Here is an 8,236-nt window from a genome sequence, read left to right on the forward strand (position 1 = left end):
CCCATGGCTTTTCCAACAGCAAGACCAGTAATAGCTACTTCAATCTCTTCCCAGGTGACTGGAGCACTGAGAGACTCCACATGTTCTGCAGACATTTCTATAGTGTTAATCTTATCAAGATAGTGTTTTATAGAAAGATCAGAAACACTATCTGGTTGATGATACACCAGTTGATAAAATTCATTAAAAGCTGCAAGTATATCTGCTTTGGAGGTTTTAAAGCCCCCGTGAAGATCTTGAATTTTAAGAATCTGATTAGCAGTGGCATTTTTGGCGTAATCTTTGTGCTAAGACTTTTCCGGTTTGTTCACTCAATTCATAACTTTCAGTCCGATGTTGAATATGCTGTAGAGCTACTTGATCAGCTATGTGAGCGTAAACGGAGCTGCGTTTAATCGATAAATCAAGTTGGGATTCCTATATATCGCTATTCGATTTGATGCATTCAGCTAGCCGTGTCTCTGCGTGTAGAACCATATCACAGTCCCTTCTAAATTTATCACGCTTGTTCTTAAGTTGAAAATTAGCGTATTTTAGTGTCTCTCCCCGTATTACTGATTTGAATGTGTCCCAGACAACTGGAACTGAGGCCGATTCATTATTTAACTAAAAAAATTCCTGGATAACTTTAGACATAAACTGAATATAATCTGGTTGTAGAAGTAAATTCCGTTGGAACGTCCAAGTTGATTTATAGCCCGGTTCGCATGATGAGAGACTAAACTTTAAACAGAGAGGGTTATGATCAGATAATAGCCTAGGCAGAATTTCTAGCCCAATTTTATCCCAACAAAACTGAGATAAAAAAAAATAATCAAGCCGAACATATTTCTTGTGTGGAGCAGAAATAAAAGTAAAGCCATACTCATCTGGATGAGCAGTATGCCAAGCATCAGATAAAGCGTTGTCTACTACCAGAGACCGCAGAGCCTTAAAGGACCGTGGCTTCGAGCCTTTATATCTTAAATTTTGTCTGATATTGAAATCAGCGTCGATATGAACATTGAGATCCCCACAAAAAATAATAGGAATACTACTAAGAGCAAGCTCCTGATTTAGATAATTAAATAACTCGGAATCATCGAGGTTGGGGCCGTAAACTGAATAAATCATAAACCTGTTCTGAGAAATAAAAGTTCTGCCATGGCCCAGCGGCCCCATTTATCAGCAGCGGTCTTGATTACAGTGCCCAGATTCCGACGCATAAGTATTGCTACACTTCGTTTAATACCTATCTGCCTAGAAACTATTAACACCTCCAACCCCAAATTCTTTAACAAATCATTTTTTTCCCATGATAAATGAGTCTCTTGAAGACAAAGTAAATCTATTTGCAGCAAATGAATCAATTTAGACAAGATACCTCTCTTTTTCACATCATTAAGATCATTAACGTTGAAAGTACAAATTTTAATTACCCTATCCATTGGGAGATGGAACACAAAGAGAAATTAGAAAACTAGGATCTATCAGACATGGCTCCATATAGAATTGGAAACAAACCACAGTAGCAAGAAATTTCATTGCTTTGCCCAATGTTACATCATTAGTAGAGCAGTCTGAACAACGCTCCATAACTTGCAAATAGCTGGTCATTATCATTGAATCTTGCTTAAATTGGACTGATGTTGAATTACACCCCCACCACCACCACCACCGCCACCCCCCCACACCCCTCCTGACATCTTCCCCCCACCCCAACCCACCTTATGAGGCACAGGGATAGCCAGTCCTTGGGATCACAGAGTGCCTCCCCGCCCCACTCCCGGATGACCCGAAAAGAGAAAATAGTGTTCAAAAATCAGCTTAATCCAGCCAGCAATATCAACCCAACATAGCTATAGCATTTATAATACCATTCCTTTTGAGAAATAGCATTAGATCAAATAGAATCAAGATATTCTTTTGCCCCAATTTCAGAAACAAAAAACCTTGTCTGGTTTTTAAAAAGAACTTTAAGTTTGGCTGGGTTTTGTAAGTAGACAGTGGCGCCTTTTTCTTGAAAACCAGCTATTAATTGCCTTAGCTGCCATCGCTTAGTAACAGTGGACTGGCAAAGTCTGGTCTTACGAAAAAACAACAGCCTCTGGCAGATCGCTTTTTATCAGGTCTGGCCAGATCAAAAATAGCTTCTCTAGCTAGAAAATTATTGAATCTGACCAAAATGGCTCTCGGGGACTCTCCTTCTTTTGACCTAGATTTAATTTGAAATGGAAAGCGATGAGCACGCTCAATGACCAGTGGCCAGTCCCAAGATGTAAGTTCAGGAAATGCTTCCGAGAAAAGTTCACAGATAAATTTCCGAAGATCTGCTCCGCCGAGATTCTCAGGGACTCCAAGCACGCGCAAATTATTTCTCCGTGATTGATTTTCAATCTCAGCAAGCTTGAAGCTGACGTCGTCCCGTTGTGCTTTGACCAAGGCAAGTTCCTTCTTTTGTATGGCAACTTCATCTTCAAGAGTGGATATCCTGGTTTCGGCTTCCAAGACTCTGGCCGTCATGTCGGTACACAATTTTGTAATACGGCGCACAGCATTTTTAACTTTTTGATATGTGCCTTGAGTGCGAGCAATCTCCATTTTTGTATCTGATCTGTGAGCCAACATTGTTTGGTATATCATGGAAAGAGTCACTTCCGGGCACAGATCAGAATTAGATTCTTCAAGAATAGCTTGTTCGCTTGGGAGATTAGATTGAATGGGTAGAGGGCCCTCTGCACCATTAGACTTATTCCTGGATGAGGGTGTTCTCCTGACCTTGACCTTGTGTTTCTTTACAGTTACGCTAGCCCAGGTGAAGTCTCACTGACCCCCGTCTCCTCTCCCAGGCTACTGTCCTCTAGATAATCAGCCCAGTCCTTGTCCAAGCTCTCGTCAGATGTGAGGTCAGACATAGAAAAAAAAATTTCAGTAGACTCCAGAACGGGTTCCTGAGATGAAGTTTCAGTGGACATTGATATGGGCTGAGCAGAGATAGTCACAGAGGTAGTCAAAGCAGTAGTGTTCGGTGCCTCCCCAGTTCCAGCAATAGTATTCAGAGTATTTGGGACTGCAAATCCTAGAATACTATGCGACAGTAATCCAGACACACGCACAGAGTCAGAGAGACGCAACACTTCTGGTTCGGGATCGGGATCGGAGTTTAATAAGGAGTCTGCTGGTGCGAGAGGAAGAGTCGATACCGATGCGCGCAAATTAGTTGCGTTTCTAGCAGCTTGTTTATTAAATAATGCAGGTACAGTTTGATTAAAGGCCCTACTTGGAGGCTCTCCCCCTTTTTTAGCAGAAGAAGAGGTAGATGTGGATGTAAACTCACCGGTTTTAGCTGTCCCTCGCATTTAATTACCAGCTTCCAGGTCCTCTGCATCGTAAGTTTGAGCGTTCTTATTCTTGCCGCTGCGCGTGTTGGGGGGTTTCACCTGCTGATTGGCGTTTTTTGGTGGCATTGTGTGCAAGCGTAGAGCAGAACAAAGCACAGATTGTCTAGCCCAACAAGACGAAAAGCGTCGGATGAAATATCGTATCCGAGGAAGCTGGATGATGAGAAACAACATAGGCAGCAAATGACGTGAAATGCGGGCAGCCCAGCACCAATGAAGTCAAATAAAGTCGAGAGCACACAGACGGTGAGTTGAGCTCAGATCAGAGATGGCGAGGAGAGGGAGAAAGCCAAGGAGCATGATGAGCACGATGAGTAAATATCGATAATACCGCTAGCAGTTTTCAGCGGAAGCAGCAAACAACATCAAAGTCGAAGGTAGCTCGTAGATTTTGCCGCGGAGTCAGCCGCGGACAGCATGAAGCCGAAATCGGCCGGTCAGTCTTTCTTCAGCGCCACCTCTTTTCGGGCCAGGGATACGGGGAGCGAAGCGAGAGGCAGCTCACACCGCCAGGCTAGCGGTCGCCATCTTGCCCCACCTGACTGGATCTGATATGGGTTTGTATCATCATTACAGGGTGAGGCTACAAAACCACACCGTTTCATAACACACATTTGTCATAAGTCTGAATGGCTCCTCTGTAGCAGTTAGTTTATCACCTATTATGTTATCTGTTCACTTTCCTAGACAGCATATTTTAGTAGGGGTGAGTAGGCCAACTTTTGTTTTTTTGTAATAACTCTAATTTCTGATTTGTATTAATGTGCATGTGAACATTGAGTTATCAAAAACCTTTGACCTCTGATACTGTTAACCTCTGACGACCCCTTGTCTCACCCTTAGTCTGCCTACAGCCCCCTATTTTCAGCGAGATTCTTCTGGGGAATGATAAGTGATGGAAAGTGCAGAAAGTTAGAGGGGCTCTTAAAGTCCAGTTACTTTATGTTTCTGCCACCCCTTCATGGTCATTGGGACTAGCTATAGGAAGTAGAGTGCTAGAGGATTGAGGGAGCAGCAGTGGAGTAACGAAAGTGGAGGGGGCCCCCTGCAAGGTACACAGAGGGGCCCGCTCTGGATTTAATCCGGCGCTCCAGTTTATTTATATAAAAGGGAATGTCCATCGTGAGGCTCTATATTGAAGAGTGCAGATCAGTTAAAGGAAGCCCACAGTTATAACATCACCAGATGCCACTTCCGCTGTGCTCTTAATTCGAAAAAACTGTGCGAACAGCTGAGGATTCGATCTTTTCCTTGCTCTTAGTTACACATTAAGTTTTTTGTTTCAGTTGAATTTTTAATATGATGCATAGGAGTAACAGGTTGTAAATCCGGATGTACATTCAAGTGTATGTTCGTCAACTACTTTTTGAAGCAGAAAGGAATAGAGCAGTTCTTGTCATATTCCACGAAAAGCGTCGTAAGTCACAGAAAGGCGGGAATAGTCATCGGTAAGAGGAGAAGGGTGGGCAGAGTTCAGGACATCAACAACACCGTATCCGTTCTGTAGGGCTAGGAAGAAGAAGAGTGGTATTGTAGTAGTAGTTGCACTTTAGTAGTACAATAGTAGTAGTAGTACCGTAGTAGAAGTACTGTAGTAGCAGTAGAACTGTAGTAGTACAGTAGTAGTTGTACAATAGTAGTAGAACTGTAGCAATACAGTTCTAGTAGTACTACTGTAGTAATCGTGGTAGTAATAATAGTACTGTAGTAGTACTGTAGTAATAGTAGTACAGTAGTAGTAGTAGTCATAGTAGTACTGTAGTAGCACTGTAGTATTACTATAGTCATAGTAGTGGTAGTACAGTAGTGTAGTAGTAGTAGTGTAGAAATAGTAATAGAAGCACTGTAGCAGTAGTAGTAGCATTGTAGTAGTACAGTAGTTGTAGTAGTACAGTAGTAGCATTACTGTAGTAATAGCAGTGGTAGTACTTTAGTCATAGTAGTACTGTAGAAATAGTAGTAGAAGTACTGTAGCAGTAGCACTGTAGTAGTACAGTAGTTGTAGTAGCATAGTTGTAGTAGCAGGGGCGTAACACAGGTCCCTGCAGCCCCTGTGGTGCAGGGGGGGCCCTGAGCTGCAGGGGGGCCCCCTCATCACAATACTCAGCAGATTTACTAAATGTTTTGAGAGAGCGTTTGCGTGATGCAAAGCGACGTGCGTGATAACATCGATCCACTTTAGTGCACATTTTTTTTTGCCACAAAAGTCTTCGCAAGCACAGCGCTCAATGGCACTGTGTGGCACATTTCAAAGTCCTTGATGCAAAGTGGGTGTGACGAGGTGGGGACGGACTCCCTCGTAGAAGTGAGCGCAATCCCATACCTGCTAAAGTCACAAAACATTGCATAACCAAGGGTTAGTTGAAAACAATGGCACATGTCGCGGTTGGCAACATTGCTTGATTTTTCAATGCATAATACTGTCCATAATTGTAAAATGTACAATATGATGTGATGTACCCTTGAGCCGTCCTCTTCCTGAAGACAATTATACTAGAGGATAACCCTCAAGAACAGAAGTGAGGCAAAAATACGCTCGAAAGCCTCTGCGATGAGGCGCGAGGATAGATATTGTGTTGTGCTTTGCAAACAGAGCATCATTTGCATTGGCGATAAAGGAATCACAACGCAGTGCATGGTTACTAAGCGCCCAGAGGGAATGCTAAAAACGTGAATAAGAGTTGTATTAATAAATGAAAATGAAGTTTAGTAACTGGACAGGGGTTGAAGGCTCACAAAGGATTAAAAATAAAAGTTACCGTGTAGGATTTCCAGGCCTTTCTCGTCTGGAAGGAAGCTTAGAGTAAACGTGTGTTGGGTTCTTTCTGCAGGGGCAGCCTTCGGATAAAACGCCTCGCCTTGCAAGCGGGATCCCTCTCAGAGGGGATCTTTGCACTCAGCAGCTAAAGTGTGCCAGCACTTCATTGCGTAGTATTGCCAGGTGCTGGCTGCGGCGCTGTGATACATTTCTGAGACCTCGCACATCATTAGCAATACCTTCACATCTCAGAGGGCAGGGATTAGGTCAGACACCCCCCTCAGCAAAACTCAGATTTGCTTTTCTGTGCACTATTTTATTAATATCTTCCTTCTAGACGAGAAAGGCCTGGAAATCCTACACGGTAACTTTTATTTTTAATCCTTTGTGAGCCTTCAACCCCTGTCCAGTTACTAAACTTCATTTTCATTTATTAATACAACTCTTATTCACGTTTTTAGCATTCCCTCTGGGCGCTTAGTAACCATGCACTGCGTTTTGATTCCTTCATCGCCAATGCAAATTAATGCTATGTTTGCAAAGCACAACACAATATCTATCCTCGCGCCTCATCGCAGAGGCTTTCGAGCGTATTTTTGCCTGACTTCTGTTCTTGAGGGTTATCCTCTAGTATAATTGTCTTCAGAAGAGGACGGCTCAAGGGTACATCACATCATATTATAATTTTTACAATTATGGACAGTATTATGCATTGAAAAATCAAGCAATGTTGCCAACCGCGACATGTGCCATTGTTTTCAACTAACCCTTGGTTATGCAATGTTTTGTGACTTTAGCAGGTATGGGATTGCGCTCACTTCTACGAGGGAGTCCGTCCCCACCTCGTCACACCCACTTTGCATCAAGGACTTTGAAATGTGCCACACAGTGCCATTGAGCGCTGTGCTTGCGAAGACTTTTGTGGCAAAAAAAAATGTGCACTAAAGTGGATCGATGTTATCACGCACGTCGCTTTGCATCACACAAACGCTCTCTCAAAACATTTAGTAAATCCGCTGAGCACTGTGATGAGGGGGGCCCTCCTGCAGCTCAGGGGCCCCACACACCGCGGGGGCTGCAGGGGCCTGTATTACGCCCCTGGGGCGCAGCTGCTATACACGTGCCCAGATTGACGATTTATTTCAATATATTTTGCACTAATGGTATTATTTGAAGTTAGCAGAAATGCAGTGCAGTCATGTTGTACTCTATTCACAGCCACCCCCATGCCATTATATTATTTGTGCTGTCAGTGTGTTTTAAGAACCAAACTCTAAATGACCTGCTAGGTAGAAAGATGTCATTCATTCTAGACCTCCTACTGTAATGAGCATACCTTTGTTGCCGGATTCCAGAATTCAAGAATGAATAGCTGTCTGCTCTTAAACAGATGGTGCTTGGTGCCAGCTATTGTTTGTTGTTTATGAAATTCAAGTGCCAGCGAGTTGCTTCAAAACAAAATCAACAGTGTAATTCAGCCACAACCTTAGCTTGCCATTTCCTTTGTAGGGCCAGATGTACAAAACATTTTAGGGTTACACTCTAGTTCGAAGTTTGTGACCGTAAATTTGCATTTTGCAATGTACTAAACCCATTTTGCAATTCAGTAACAGGTTACCGAATCACAAAATGAGTTTAAAAGGGCATAAAGAATAGCTATCTGGAAGAGGGTTGCTTAGGTTGCCCATTCCAAATAAGAATTTGTTTAGGTATGTATCAATGTTTTGCGAACGAAATCCAGTCACAAAACATTGACACTTTACAGACTCCCAACTTGAGGGGGTAAGCCATTCGCAAAAGGGAAGGAGCCCCTTTTATTTAGGGAAAACAGTCTGAATTAAAACAAATATATACTTAATTAAAAATAAACCATGGACAAGGTGGTCTACTAACCCCAGCAGGCCAACATTCCTGTAATGGCTACTAACTGTAGAGAGTCACAATTTGTGACCTACCACATGAATACTGATGAGTTAGGTTGGATTGCCACCCACTACAATTTGGGTTTACATTTGTACATAGGTTGGTTCGAAAAATTAATTGCAAAAATATTGTTAGCAAATTGCTGCCAGTATTACAAACATTGGGCCATAGTGTA

The sequence above is a fragment of the Triturus cristatus genome, chromosome 6 (genome assembly GCF_964204655.1).
Source record: "Triturus cristatus chromosome 6, aTriCri1.1, whole genome shotgun sequence".
Taxonomy (NCBI): domain Eukaryota; kingdom Metazoa; phylum Chordata; class Amphibia; order Caudata; family Salamandridae; genus Triturus; species Triturus cristatus.